General features: G+C 36.0%; 1 long non-coding RNA gene across 1 annotated transcript in view; it reads right to left on the reverse strand.

The window, feature by feature from the left end:
* The window catches only part of LOC147581736 (uncharacterized), a 105,383-nt gene extending 89,944 nt beyond the window's left edge, over window positions 1–15,439 (reverse strand). The window contains exon 1 of the long non-coding RNA XR_015250200.1: window positions 15,382–15,439. This is a non-coding gene — a long non-coding RNA (uncharacterized LOC147581736). The remainder of the gene's footprint in view (window positions 1–15,381) is intronic.
* Window positions 15,440–16,622: the final 1,183 nt, after the last annotated feature.

The raw sequence follows: 16,622 nt of genomic DNA on the forward strand, positions 1-16,622 counted from the left end.
GCAGACAAATACCATATGATCTCACTCATGTGTGGAATTTAAGAAACGAAACAAATAAACAAATGAAAAAGACAGAGAAAGAGAGAGAGAGACAAACCAAGAAACAGACACTTAACTAAAGAGAACACACTGTTGGTTACCAAAAGGGAGGTGGCAGGGGCACCTGGGTGGCTCAGTAGGTTGAGCATCCGACTTCGGCTCGGTTCATGATCTCACAGTCCGTGAGTTCAAGTCCCATGTCAGGCTCTGTGCTAACAGCTCAGAGCTTGGAGCCTGCTTTGGATTCTGTGTCTCCCTTTCTCTAACCCTCCCTTGTTCATGCTCTGTCTCTCTCTGTCTCAAAAATAAATAAGCATTAAAAAAATAATTAAAAAAAAAACAAAAAACAAAAGGGAGGTGGCAGGGGGAGGGATGCATAAAATAGGTTATGGGGATTAAAGAGTACAGTCATCATGATAAGCACTAATGTATAGAATTGCTGAATCACTACACTGTAAACCTGAAACTGATATAACACTGTATGTTAACTATACAGGAATTAAAATTAAAAACTTAATAAACAACCTGGTTAAAAAATTAGCCAAAGACTTTGACAGTCACCAAAGAAGAAATACAAATGGCAAATAAGCGTATGAAAAGATGTTCCACATCATATGCAGAAATTCAGGGAAATGCAAATATAAACAAGATACCACTACACATCTATTAAAATGACCAAAATTTGAAACACTGACAGCACCAAATGTTGACCAGGATATGGGACAACAGGAACTCTTATTCATTGGTGGTGGAAATGCAAATTGATTCAGCCACTTTGGAACACAGTCTGCCAGTTTCTTGCAATACTATACATATTCTTATCATATGATATATGATAAGAATCTCTATATTTCCTGTCAGATTTGTTGTAACCACAAAACTGCTCTAAAAAACGTAGTCCTGGGGTGCCTGGGTGGCTGAGTTGATTAAGCACCCAACTTCGGCTCCGTCATGATCTCCCGGTCTGTGGACTCAAGCCCCGCGTCAGGCTCTGTGCTGACAGCTCAGGGCTTCAGGCTCTGTGCTGACAGCTCAGAGCCTGAAGCCTGCTTCGCATCCTGTCTCTCCCTCTCTCTCTGCCCCTCCCCTGCTTGCGTGCGCTCTCTCTCTCTCTCTCTCTCAAAAATAAATAAACATTAAAAAAAAATTTTTACATTAAAAAAATAAATAAATAATAGTCTTATAAAAAAAAAAAAAGGAAAGAAAAAAAGAAACAAACTACCAAGGTAGACAAAACAGGGAGCTGATCCTGACCTTTAGAGTCTTTTTGCCATAGGAGCATTTTCTTTTGACAGTTTCATGAGTCTAGAGCAAGTAACAACAAACCTTTTAGGTAAAGTGCCAGGTAGTAAATATTTCAGGCTTTGAGAACAACATGTAGTCTGTTGCATATTCTTTTTTGTTTTTTACCGCTCTTTAAAAATGTAAAACCTTTTTGGAAATAGTGGTGATGAGTCTACAACATTGTGAATATAATTAATGCCAGCAAATTGCACACTTCAAAATATTAGTAAAAAGTGGCCCAACTTTTAAAAAAAAGGAAACACCTCTCATCCTATTTTTCCCTCTGCCATCCTGAAGCAACTAACAGAAGCCAAGTGCTGAAGATGATAGAGTAAGAAGGTATAAAAAGCCTGACTGAATCATCACTAGGATAACCATCCAAAAATCAGGACTGCTTGTTAGAGATTTGACATAAGAAATAAACTCATCATTTGGGGAGAATTATAATTATAATTTTAATACATATAATATAATTATATGGTATAACTATACTTTCACATGTTATAATTTTGCATACACACACACACACACACACACACACACACACACATAAATGGCAGCTAAATCAAAAATCTCAGGAAATCTCAAATCCACATTTCAAGATATTTGATCTTCTCATTGTCAAATAAGTGCCCAACTAAAAAAGGCTTGGCTTCCAATGTTGATTTTTGTATCTTTAGGGTTTTTTCTCTGGGATGAGTTATTTAGCCTTTCTGAGCATATGTTTTTAAGGTCATAATGCTTATTTCTTAATGCTATTTAAGGATTATATGAAAAGGTCTGTAAAAGTCTAGGCACTTTTAGCAGTGCCTATCACAAAATAGGCCCTCAATGTATGTTTCTTCTGTCTTACAGCTTTGGGTGTTACTATAAAGTCAACCAAGACCAAAAATACCACAATAAAGGGGCATCTGGGTGGCTCAGTCTGTTAAGCATCTGACTCTTGGTTTCAGCTCTGGTCATGACCTCACAGTTGGTGAATTTGAGCCCTTCATTGGGCTCTACACTGATGGTACAGAGCCTGCTTGGGGATTCTCTCTCTCCCTCTCTCTGCCCCTCCTGTGTATGTCTCTCTCTCAAATAAATAAATAAACTTAAAAAAAAAACAATAAAAAAAGAACAAAAACACTGCATCATTCATGATGCCCTGGTGTGGTCTGATATGGAATCAATGCCTCCAGTATCTTTCCAAACTTTGTAGTGAACCACAAATCTGTCTCTATTAGTTCTTTGTAGTTCACTATCTTAGCTAAATTAGGTTAAAACTTTAATTTTCTAAAATAAATGAAGTGTAAACCTACAAATGAAAAAAAAATCCATATCTTAATAAAGTATATTTCATTTGGATGTTCTTTCATTTCCTATTTACTCTCAAGGGCCTCTTAGAGCACAGCCAAACTGGAATCCTTAATTATAAGTAGCCATTTGGAATTGCTTAATCAATGGTGACTTACAACTGAATGCACAAACTTTATTATCATAGCTACTTTCCAAATGAATTCCGAAGTATATATGTCTCGGTGTATCATGTGATTTTACTTTGATTCCTCTAGATAATGTCAATTAAACTGGTTACAAGTAGATCTAAGTACCTAAGGTATATCTACACATTTTCTTATGAGGAGTAGAGAATTTATTCTAACAAAATGTTTACCCTAGAAGTGTCCAAGCTCTTCACAAACTCTGGAGGGCTTCATAGAGCCTAGGAATGAAGGCCAGAAGGGTATAAATGTGCTAATATAATGGTGCTATGATTCTAAATAATCATATGTATTTTTAAAAGACCATAAATGGTTTTATAATGAAAAAATCTAGAGGATGTTCTAACCAAGCAATAGTGAAGAAAAATATTTGGGTAGTTTGGTAACAGTATCTCTTGCTAGGTTTGTTGCCATTAAACAGAGTTATCTGGCATGTGTTGAAAGGTGCTGTCTTAGTTGTGTTAATGCCTCTAGGTATGTCTATCAGAGTAATGGAGTATACTGTGTCTTTCCACTCACTAATGTTTCCTTTAAAACAAAAATAAAAATTTTTGTTTAATACTGTTTACATTAGGTCAAACATGATTGTTAGGGTATGTTTACCTATGACTAGGGAGCTTATTTATTCAAGTTAGGTCCCCAGGGTTGTGAAAAATCACACTCCTTAAATATTTTAGTTTATATTCAGAATGTTTTTAAGACATTTCTATATTACATTTTTTGATTGTTCATACTAGTTCTACTATCAAATTCCTTTCAGGCAGAAGTTTTATAATTTTTCATTGACTTCCATTTATTAGAGATGCAAATAAACTCTTTCAGAAAAAAAAAAGTGACTCAAGCCAAGGTTGAAGGCTTTATTCAGCTGATAAGCATCAGGGAACACTGAAGGACAGGTAACTCGTCTAGATGCAGGTCAGAGTTTCAGGTGAGGAGACGAAGAGGACACAGGTCCTGGTGGTTTGGCTGAGGTCACAGTTTCCTCATTAAATGCTGTGAAACTTGCAGTTGGAGATGTTTCAGAGTTTGTGGCTCTTGCTCAAGGTTATTAGTGCAATCCCATCCTAAAATATGTCCTAACAGTATTTTCTGAGACCTGTTTTTGCAAAGCCTTTCAGTTTGGTGGTTAAGCAACATGAAGGAAAGTGAATGAAGGTAGTGAAAAGCAAGGAAGCAAGCAAGTAAGAAAGGGAGGGAGGGAGGAAGGGAAAGAGGAAGGAAGGGAAGGAATGAAGGAAGGAAGGAAGGAAGGAAGGAAGGAAGGAGACAAAGGAAAAATTGGAGACTTTCTATTATGCCTGTTTTAGTCCTTTTAGATAGTACAGAAAAGGAACATTTTTTGTACTATATGCTTCTTCATTCATATATCCCCTTGGGTTTTTTTGTTTGTTTGTTTGTTTTTAACCCATAGCAAGAAGCAGAAAAAGGTACTTACAGTGTAATATGTCTACATTTCTACAGTACGAAAAAACATGATTACTTTTCTAATTAGATAGGCACAATTTCCTATTTTATCCATCCTACAGAGTAGCCACCATTCTGTTTGTTTCTGAAGTCTCTTTTTTATTTTGGACTTAAGGTTATTGCTATAATTTACACACCACCTTCACGTTTACACATTCAGCTCTTTCTTTGAGAATATTGTTAGTACCTTGAAACATTCATAATCTTGATTTTGACTTTCTCCTTTTTTGTAAAAAAAATATTTAATGTTTGTTTTTGAAAAAAGAGCGAGACAGAGGTTTTTCTTGGGGGGGAACCCCTTGGGGGGGGTTAGTGGGGAGAGGGAGACACAGAACCCGAAGCAGGCTCCAGGCTGTCAGTGCAGAGCCTGATGTGGGGCTCGAAACCATGAGACATGAGATCATGACCTGAGCTGAAGTCAGACACTCAACCAACTGAGCCATCCAGGCACCCCACTAGGATACTTTTTTAACAACTTTGGAATTATAAAATCTCTGACATATTACAGCATGACTTTAAAATAAGCACTTAAATAAAAATACATTTTTTAAACAGAAAATAATGCTCTCAATACTCATAGTGATAATTGTGAAATCTGCATTGGTAGTATTAGAGTATCATGAAAGTCCTTTGAAACGTTCATCAATGACTGGGTTATCCACATTTAGAAGTTAAAAATTTTTTTAGCATAGCTTATTTTTCATACAAATTGCTTTGTCCTTCTTTATTTCAATTTTCTTCCCAGAAAAATATGACTTACACACATGGGACCGAATAATTATGGGTATTAATTCTCTTCTAGGGATTCACAATTTATTGGAATTTTCTAGACCTTTAAAAAACAAAAATCTCTGAGAGAATATGCTTTGGCAATTTTTAAATTTCTTATACCAACAGAGATATACATATCATTATTAAAGATTGGTTTGTGATTAATTTATACTGTAAATTATTAAAGAATCTTTTCAAAACATTAATTTAGGTATAAGTCATTTTACTCTTTACTTCAGAGCAGACATGTGTGACTGTCAAGCAAATGGACTTGGTACTTTGCTGAAGTCCAAGAACTGTTCAATTAATTTGCTCCCCTGATGGTTAACATGCCCAAGAAGGCTGTAAAATATTTATTTCACTCCCTTAAAGTCATTCACAAAAGACTAATGCTTTGTATATCCTATTTCAAGAAGGTACCTTAGCATTTACCCACCTTAACTAAAGACGAAAACAGACTTTGGTAACTGGATAGTAAACCTCAGAGGCATAAAATAAAACTACTTTTAGGTGGGCAATATGCATGAGACCCATACCATAAAAGCTCATTATCTATAGGGTTTTATTCTTTCCTTCCATTATAGTTTGAACTTCTGTTGCTGCCATCCATTGAATTCCCATTAATGGAACTAACTGTTCGATTAATACCCTGTTGGTATTGTCCTCAAGGACTGACATGGATGACCTGGAAAATGCAGATGGTTGATGGGTGTGTAGAATAAGAGGGATATGCATTTGGGAAAGTAAAATTGTTTGTGGTAAGTCAGGTCCTAAGTGATAATTAAATGGTATTTTGTGACTATTTCACTTTAGTAAATATTTCCATACTCCAACTTAGAATTGCACATTTTTTCTATGTAATTATGTTCTTGAGACCCAATTGTTTGGAGTTCTATCATTTTGAGTTATGGTACTGAACAACAAAGGAAGGAATAAGAATTTTCTTTCACTAGAGGGCACTGGTTATACTACTACTGACATGAAAATCAACTACTCCTCAATACTTTAGAACTAGAACATAATAAATAATACCCTCAATGAAATTTATGTCATGTCCTTCAAAGGTAGAAGATTTCTACTAAAATCCTTGAAGTTTTATCTTGATTTTAGTAAGAAATGAAATTTTTAGACAACTAGGATGGAACCATATTAAAGGCCTCAGTAATTTGCCAACAACATCAAGCAGCAGTAGAACACCTCAATAGTCTCTCACCACACTGGAAGGAAGGATAGAAGGAAGGACAGATGAAAGGAGGGAAGGCAGGAGGGAAGGAAAGAAAGAAGAAAGAAAGAAAGAAAGAAAGAAAGAAAGAAAGAAAGAAAAGAAAGAAAGAGAGAAAGGAAGAAAGAAAAAGAAAAAAAGAAAGAAAGAAAGAAAGAAAGAAAGAAAGAAAGAAAGGTCAACACGTACAAAACAGTTCTAGTCTCTAACCTGTATGATTACTATTGAGCTTGCATACATTCACAAAAGATAAGTTTCCATAAGTTTACATCTGGAAAGGCAAAAGCATTCTTTCTCTTCTCTGTACTTTTCCAAGTGGGAGCAGCACAGCTCATCATGCAGCTGCTCCAATCCATTCCATGAATATGATGCCACCAGTTCAACGATCTCTAAGATAAAGACAGAACCTCAGAAATTTAAGAACCATCCCAGTTTCAAAGCACTTGCTCTCTGTTCTTGCACTCCCGTCCCCATTCCAAGTACAGTTTAATTCAGCTGATTGAGCCAAAATGGCCTTAATACATCAAGTTGACTCAAAAGTTTCCAATAGGAAGATAAGGTCAAGCACATTCATTCCGGATTTTCCTTGGTGGAGGATGGCTAAAATGTAAGAGCAAACTGAGATTAGTATTCAGAGAAATAAAGTGTGCTGAACGTGAATAATAAGGGATTGTTTAAAGAAGCTTAATATTGGGGCGCCTGGGTGGCTCAGTCGGTTAAGCGGCCGACTTCGGCTCAGGTCACGATCTCGCGGTCCGTGAGTTCGAGCCCGTGTTGGGCTCTGTGCTGACAGCTCAGAGCCTGGAGCCTGTTTCAGATTCTGTGTCTCCCTCTCTCTGACCCTCCCCCATTCGTGCTCTGTCTCTCTCTGTCTCAAAAATAAATAAACTTAAAAAAAAAAAAAAAGAAGCTTAATATTAAACTGAGGAGCTCATCTGGGCTCCTTGGGTCAAAGAGGAATTGAATTTATTGGAAATTTGGGGGAAATAAGTACTGCCCCTCCAAAATTCCATTATACTTGAAAGTTAACAGCCTAAAACTGTTGCACATTTCAAGCTGTTTGCTGAGTCTGGAAGCTTTGTGATTCAGATTATTCCCGTGGTGACTGCTTCCACCCCCATTGTTTTCTTTATTAGGAAGCAAAGATTCCCATATGTTTCCGTGTAAGACAGAATGACTCAGGGGTTTTATATTTAATGCACCCTTGGATAGCTGCTTTAGATTTTGTATGCTGGTACAAGAGCACAGCAATCAACTGTGACACCGTCTGTTGATGAAATGTAGAGAATGGCCCTGGAGACAGAGTTTTATGTTCTGGTTGAAAATATGCAGAAATCTGAATCTGTTCAATGCTATTATTTGCCAATATCTTTCAAATGGACTTTTGGTTCCAGCATTAGATCTAATCAAATGATGGAAGTGATGGGATTACTTTGATCAATGTAGAGATGAGATATAAGTTGCTTATCCCCTAAAACTTCTCATCAGCCAACAGCATGTTACAGGAATTTAGAGACAGCTCTGAAAGAAAGAACTATAAGAGAGAACTTCCATTTTTCTCAGGATGAAGTCAGCCAACATTACCTGCAACCACATTCTTTTCTCTATAGACTGTACCCTCAATACATGCAGGGAAACTTGGAGGTATATAATTTGTACAGGCCTCCAAATATCAACTCAGAAAAGAAATAAGGAGAAAAATGTAGTTACCCATCTCCATTTTCAAACGCAAACTTTTTATTCTCTCCATCAGTGATTTTTAGTATCATTCACCCAGTCAGAAGTTTGATTCTCCACTCGTTTTCTGAGACTCATTCTCCAAACACATCTTTAAAAATCCATGGTCCCCAAGTCCTATAGATTCTACCCTCTAAATATTTCTTATTTCTGTCTCTTCCTGCTAATTTCTTAACGGAGTCTCAATAACTTTGCCTGGATTATCGTAATAGATTCATAATTAATCACTTGCTCCCAGTGCCCCCTCCTGCTTATCCATTATTTATAGGACCATTGTCCAAATTCGTGTCAAAGTAAAACAAAAACAAAACAAAACAAAACAAAAAACTACACTAGACAAAGTTAACAGGAAAGGAAGACTTTACTCAAGACTATTTCAATAAGGAAGAGAGACTGAACTCAACTCTGCTAAAACAAAAGCCTTAAGATTTTTGAAGAGCTGGGATAGGAGGAATTGTATGTCACCCTAACACCTGACACCTGTGTTTGCTAATTGGCCTCACCCCCCAAGGAAATAGACTTTCTTCTACCTTCATGATAGGAAATGGTTTCACAACTTGGAGCAAGTAGCCCATGGACATTAGGCCCCTGCCTCCCACAGAGACTGGGAGATAGGGGAGCAATCTTCCTTGACTATTACATTTCAAAAGGATGGCTCCTAGGTCTTTGAGAAAGATATTCTCTGGATTGTAAAACTGGGAAGAGGCTTTTAAGGAGATTTACATACATTTCAAGGGGACAGAGAAATCATAATTACAAGTTTTCTAAAGTAAATGCTCCAAGAAAAGGGAGGTCAGGGGCCTATAGACAGAAAGAAATCCATCTAAAGTTTAGTCAGGTTGAAGGAACTTTAAGTGCATCTTGGACAGTGGCAGTTGAGTGATGTTTCCAAAATATAAATATGGACACGGTGGCTCTTTCAAATTTAAGAATATTCGCTTCTTGTTCTCATATAGAATAAAACTGAAACTCCTAACTTGTCTTATAAGACCATCTTCTTCATCTGACACCCTAGCTACTTTTCTGTATGTCTGTGCTTCAGACATTAGAGTCTAGTATACTAAATATAGTATACCTTTCTTGGCTCCTTGCCTTCATGCCAACACACATGCTATTCTTTCTGTTAAAGATAATTTCCCCTGCCTTGTTTGCCTACCAAACTCATATTCCTTCCTTGTTACTGCCTCTGTGAAACTATCCCTGATTAAATTATTTGGTCCTTCACTGACCACATAGCAACTTTTACATAATTCTAGCATGGACTTATAAAATTATATTATGATAGGGTGTTTCTGAATATCTTGAAGGCTGGAGCAGTTGTAGGTAGAAGTTGTGTATTTTTTATATTATTTTCCTAGTACCCATCATAGTGCCAATTACCTTGAAATTACTTATTTAATATTTTCAACTAAATTAAAGATGTAGTTCTTAGAAATAACACCAAGTCCTACAAATGGAGCTCTTAAATGTTCTCAATAGTAGCAAATCACCATCTCTGAAGGAGATTATTTTTAAAAATAGTAAGCAAGTGTAATTTGGAACTATATTTGGATAAAGAATATAGGTAACCCAATTTTTAAAAATCCATAATAAGTATTCTTTCATGTGTTTTTTTTCAAGATTTTTTAAAATACAAGCCAGTGTCTACCAGATTTCCTTCTTGTTAGTGTTATTTTTTAAATTAGTGCACAAAATTTTAAGCAAAAAGCATATAATTTTAAATGGGGACCTAGAGCCAAGGACTTGCAAGGACAACACTGATTTAGATAAGTGAGATTGATATTTTTATTAACAAATTAGTCTCAGCATTCTCTTGGTGTTTGCAAAGCAGCCCTGGGTAGGGTTATGTCCTTTGTGAGTTCTTAGCAAATCTATGTTGACTGAATATTTTGGATTATTCTGTTGTTTAAGGCATCACAGCAAAATAGGATTAAGTCCTCTGGCTTAAAGTTTAACACATTTGCAGCACTGTGAAATCATGCTCCATGAGATAATGAATGCATTAGTCAGGCTTCTTGCAATGCTCAGACACTTCCCCACTGGATAGCTGCCTTACACTTGCTAGTGAATGAACTTCGCTCACTAAGTGGGCTTAGTTCAATTTAAAGTTGGTTCATATCTGTTAACATGAATTATTTAAATCCCCAAAGTCTTTGGGTGGAAAGGACATTCATTAAAGTTCTTTAAAAGATAACTCAAATTTGGCTACATTAAGTTAATTCCATAAAGGGAAAATGTATCAGGTCATGTCGATTTGATATAAGATAAGATTGAAAAACTTTTTTAAAAATGTTGTTGTTGTTGAATATAATTTACACACAGTAAAATATGGAAATCTTAAATGTACATGTCAAAGATTTTGACAAATGCATACATTAGTATAGTCCACACGTCTATCAAGGTACAGAATATTTTCATCACCACAGACATTTCCCTCATGCCTTTTCTCAGTTAAAGCCCCACCTAAAACAAATACCATAGATTTGTCCTAGAAGCTTATATAACTAAAATCTTACCATAAATACTTTGTTGGGTTTCTCTTCTTTTATTTTGCATAGTGGTTTTGGTGAACTTTATAATGATGAATCTCAAGATTTATCCATATCCTTGCATGTTTCCGCAATCTGTTGTTTTTTATTACTAAGTAGTATTTAGTTGTATGACCATACCACGTTTTACTGAACTGTTCTCTAATTGGTAAAACACCTGGTCTGTTTTCAGTTTGGGGCAATTTATATAAAACTGCTGTAAAAATTATTGTACCAAAGGGGGCAATTGCTGAGTTGTTTGAAAAGTATATGCTTAGCTTCATAATTGCCAAACTGTTTTCCAAAGCTATTACACTATTTAACACACTCAGAGCAATAAACAAGAGTTCTAGTTGCTCCACATCCTTTCTGACATTTGGTGTTATCACTCTTTTTCAATGTAACCATTCTAATTTGTATATAGTAGATTCTCATTGTGGTTTTGAATTGCATTTCCCTGATGAGTAAAGGTAGTGAGTACCTTTTCCTGTACTTATTGGCCATTTATATATCTTCTCTGGTGAAATATCTGTCAAATCTTTTACATGTTGGATTCTTTGTGGTAAAAGTTCTTTATATATTCTGGGGAAAAAATCCTTTGTCAAACATTTGTGTTAAGAATGCTTTCTCTAATCTGAGACTTGCCTATTTATTTTCTTAATGGTGAGTTTTCATGAGCATAAGTTTTAGTTTTGATGACATGTAGCTTATCAATACTTTTATAGTTAATACTGAATCTGCTCTAAGAAAACTTTGCCTAGGGGCACCTGGGTAGCTCAGTCGGTTAAGCCTCCAACATTGGTTCAGGTCATGATCTCACAGTTCATGGGTATGAGCCCCACATCAGGCTCTGTGCTGACAACTCAGAGCCTGGAGCCTGCTTCGGGTTCTGTGTCTCTGTCTCTCAAAAATAAATAAAACATTAAAAAAAAACTATAAACCAAAAAGAAAGAAAGCTTTGCCTAAATCACAGTACTGAAGGTCCTCCTATGATATTTTCTAGAAGTTGTATAGTTTTAGCTTTAGGTCTAACTGTATAATCCATCATAAATTATGTTTCCTTCATGATGTGATATGTACTTTGTTTCTATGTGGATATCCAGTTCCTCAAGCACTACTAGTTGAAAAGATTTCAGTTTCTTCATTGAATTGTTTTGATCTCCTTGTTTGAAACCATTTGATCTATACACAAGTCTGTTTCTGACTTCGTCAGTGGTAGAAGCCACTGCTTGATCTCCAGTGTCAGACCTGAAATACTGGGGTTCTTCTCAGTTTCCTCCTTCACCATAGTGCCCCCGCACTGAGGGTTTCCCTCAGCCCTTGGTCTTCCTCCAGTGTTTGGCTGACATTCCTTAGCACTTGGCGGAAGGCTCGGATTTCCTGTGATGTTTCTCTCAGATCTTTTCCCCACCATCATAATTAGGAAGGCTCCATATGTGCATCCATCCCTCAGAAGGTATTTTCAACTCTCCTGTTCCACCCCCAGAAATAGACTGCTATTATCTCATATTCAGTATAAGGCCTGGAGTGTGGGAGATTTTCTCTCAGTTCTTTTGCTTTGTCCTCAGACTACAGCAGGCTGGGGCACTTGTACCATAGAAGGTTCTCTCCATTCTCCTGCCTTGCCACCAAGCCCTCTGCTGAGCACTCAGTGAAGGCCTGGGTTAAGGAGCTGGCAGGGTAGTATGGATTCACCCGTGTATGGGACCTTCAAGATCTCCAAACTCTTAGACCAACCTATACTCAACCTTTAAAAATCCTTATAAGTTCACCTATTTTTTTTTACACTGTTTTTATGGCAGTTTCCTCTTCTACTCTATTGGAGATGAAAATATCCATGGGTTCTATCTCTCCTAAGAGAACTTGGCATTTCTCATATTTTAATTGATTATGTTATTTTGAGAACTTAGGTCTTTGATGGGTTAAAAAAATAAAGTTCTTTTTTTTTTAAGATTATCTGGCTTGATCTCATTTTGTAAGTAATTAATTTCATCAAAATTAAATGTATGATACAGGAATAGACTTCTCCATCAATATTTTTTAATATCAGAGGAAATGTCTTCTACACTTAGCTTCCCAAAATACTTAATATAATTTTGTTAAAAACTGTTGAAAGCTTAGCAGTTCTTGCACCCACTAAACCAGCAACATCTTGCTCCAAAAAAAGGTGTTTATAGGACTCTCAGCAGTTTTGTAAAGTACTTGTATTATACTGAGGTTTTGTTTTAACTGTGAGATCACCTTTTTTTCTCCCTAATGGCCTCAAAATATTACCACTGTGTGACAAATATCATATGAATCAATATGACTTATGAGTTGTACTGATATCCCTGTTAATGATGCTATTTGAGCTAATTCTCCTTAAAACAAACAACAAAAACATGCTCTTTAGCAAGATAGATTGCACTATTGACTCACCAGTGAATAGTGTCTACATAGTCATAAGAGTTAAACCCTTGGTATTAATTTAACCAAAGATTTTGGAATTGCTGTATTGGTACGAGGGGAAGTGTATGGTGGGAAAATGAAACTGAAAAATCATACCTGCCAGAGAAAGGAATTAATAGATGATATCTAGACTTAAAAATTCTATTCTATTTATATATACCACATTTTCTTTATCCATTCATCAAAGGATGGACGTTTGGGCTCTTTCCATAATTAGGCTATTGTTGATAATGCTGCTATAAACATTGGGGTGCATGTATATACAATGGGATATTACTCAGTCATAAAAAAGAGTGAAATTTTGCCATTTGCAACAAAATGGATGGAGCTAGAGTATATTATGCTAAAAGCTAAGTAAGTCAATCAGAAAAAAAAAATACCATGTGATTTCACTCATATTTGGAATTTAAGAAACAAAACAGAGGAACAAAGGGGAAAGAAAAAAGAGAAAGAATGCAAGGCAAACCATAAAACACAATTGTAACTATGGAGAAGAAACTGAGGATTGCTGGAGGGGAGGTGGGTGGGGGATGGGCTAAATGGGTGTTGGGTATTTGGAAGGGCACTTGTGGTGAGCACTGGATATTGCACGTAAGTGATGAATCACTAGATTCTACTCCTGAAACTAATATTACACCTCATGTTGACTAACTGGAACCTAAATAAAATTTTGTACATTAAAGAAAAAATCTATTCTCCTTAGAAATAAAGTATAAACTTAGCATTTAGAAATATGAGAAGAAACATGGAAGTGTTAAAATTATTGATAGCGGATGTGACCTGGGAGCAGGACTCAGGCATGGAGCATGGGACAGCTTTTGTTTCCATCATAACACTTTTTGTGGTACTCGGCTTGTGAAAAAACCATGTCCATGAATTATTTTTATTAAAGAAAGAGACAGACACACACATTTAATAGAGTAGAACCTTCAGACATGGTCTTATAGACAAATCTGTATAAAGTTAATTTTTTCTCCCTGATACATTTTTGTGCCACATGTATCAAATTTATCAAATTCTAATATTCTAATAGAATTTATCAAATTCTAATATTAATGAAATTTTAGTTCTTTCATTTGAAACAAAAACCTGTTCTGTAGAAAAAAAAATACATCAACAGGCTGAAATGTACTTAATTTTGTAATACCAACTCCCAAGCTTAGATAACCACAAATAACATATCACTCCAGATAAATGGTTTCCTCTTTTGAATACTTTTGTACAGGTGAAAACACAGTAAGGGTAACACTGGAGGAGAAACAAGTCATGACATTAGCTGGAAAGGCACTCAAGGTACGAGGGGGTAGTCCAATCCTCTTTGACTTAATGAGAAAGGAAATTAAACAGTTTGGACAGAATGAGAAAAGAAAGGAGAAGGGATAGTTTGTTAGCTACTGAGAGAATTTTGCGTGTCTTCTGGAGCTAACTTGTTATAAAGCACCATCCCCTCCCTCCTCAAAGTTTAAGGCCAAAAGAAATACACCATATTTCTTTACCCTCATGACAAATCTTTAAAAATGATTTCTACTTTTATTGGATCACACAGAAAAGAATTTGAGAGAACACAATTACTTTTAGAGCCATCATTTCAAATAGTTTGTCTCAGGAAGAAAAGAAACAGATGTGCAATGAAATTTCGTTTTTTCTTCTCATCTCTTCCTACCTGATGGATGGAGAATTGCTAACCAATTGGATCCACTCATTTCTTTTTCAGATCAAATCCCAAAAAATAAATTGAATAGGATTCTTCTACATATTGTCTCCAACTTTTTTCTTTTGAGTGGTTCACCAATTTTTACTTAAACTTAAGGACTTCTTGAAGTTGATGCAATGCAAGTGGCCATAACCACATATGACTTCTTTGTTTGTTTTTTTCCAAGAGGAGTTAACACATTTTTAACTTGAGGATACTTTCTTGGCAGTAAATAATTAATATCTGCGTTTTTTTATTTTAAATATTTCTTAAAATCTTTTGGGCACCAAAGACCCTGCTCTCTTGCCATTTAAAATGCAAAAATGTGGGAATGAACTGTAATTGATGAACATAAAGAAAGTGTGTTATTAGGTATCTAGATTGTTTGGTTCAGTTAAGACCGGGATTGAGTATTTGATTAGTATTATATAAGTCCTATTAGCTCTGCTTATACAAAATTACTTAGTCGTTATGCTACTTGTATATGTGCAGACCCAAATTTCAATGATGCTAACACAAACAAGCTCACAAGAGGACAACAGTGAAAAAAATTTATCACAAGATGTATAATTGGCAAAGGACCAGATGCATGCATCTTTAGGCTAGTACCTCCTCTCTCTGTAGGCAAACCAACAGGAATCCAGCTTTTATTCAGAGATTTGCTCATTGAACAGGACATCAGAGCAAGAGAATAAGGGAAATTCAAATACTTACTGAAGTTCAGGTTCTGAGAGCCTGGTACATGTGTCACTATGAGAGGAGTATAGTTATCTCTGGCAATGATAAGTCAAGTCTTAAACCACAAAACCCTTTTTCCAGGGAACAAAAACATGACCGTTCCCTGCATTTGCTTGTCTCTGTAGCTCTCCTTTATCTTGGTCCATTTATGGCCAAAACGCCTTATCATGGACACACCCCTTCTTCAGTCATATTAGCTTTATCCATAAAGTTATATTCCACTCATTTCCTCTTTTAAACAAAACTTTGCAAAGCTCTGAATTCAATGTGCAGAGTAAAACTTGTGTTTGAATTGTCTTAGAAATCTAATCTTTAATGTTATTTTTTCATGTGTTTACTTGTTAATATCGCTAAGACCAGCAGAATGTTACATGGTCAGCTCAAGTAACAAGACTAACAGACAGAGAGGGAAAAAAAGATAGAATCTAGAAAGGGATCTAAGTATATATGTAAAAGAATAATCATATAATAAAATGTGGTAGGTTAACCTTTGGGGGAAATAATGAACTGAGACACCACCTCCCACCCCAGCCTCGCTTCATACGTTATATCAAAATAAAGGGTCAAATTTTTCCAAAACCAAAATGAAACCAAAAACCTACCTGGAGGAAAGATTCATGGACTTTCATTTGGGCTAAAGAAAGTCTTTTCAAACAGGGTACCAAGGGCTGAAACCATAAAGAAAGTATTTGATTGATTTGACCATATGTACATGGACATAAAAACTTTTGTCAAAAACATGACAAGTGTACTTGATAATATGCTCTGAGTCTTTCTCATGGCCACAGCACTTTCTTAAGGAAATAAGCATAGATTTTTTTATTTCACTACTCACCTATCCTCTGTTTTGGGTTTTACTAATGAGTGAGGATGCGCAAAAGAAATGATGGAGAAGTAAAGTACTCTTCCATTTAATACTGGCCAGCGTTTAATACTACCCCTGCCTCGATCCCCTTCACATACACACTGACACATTGGACCAAGCTAGAAACATGGCCAGGAGTCTTAGGTAAGACCTCTTATTTCTTAATCCTTAACCTTTGAACCTAACTAACTTTACTTATGCTCCCAACCAAAAGAACCTGGAATCAAGAGAGAGAATTATGATGTCAATTTACCCACCCACTCAGTCACAGAACAAAGTATGGTTGGGCCAGAGAGAGGTAGATAGATGGTCAGGCCCAGACCACAGAACAAGATGCTGGAAGTAGGAGACA

This window comes from Puma concolor, chromosome B1 (assembly GCF_028749965.1).
Source record: "Puma concolor isolate L17-30 chromosome B1, mPumCon1.1.hap2, whole genome shotgun sequence".
NCBI lineage: Eukaryota > Metazoa > Chordata > Mammalia > Carnivora > Felidae > Puma > Puma concolor.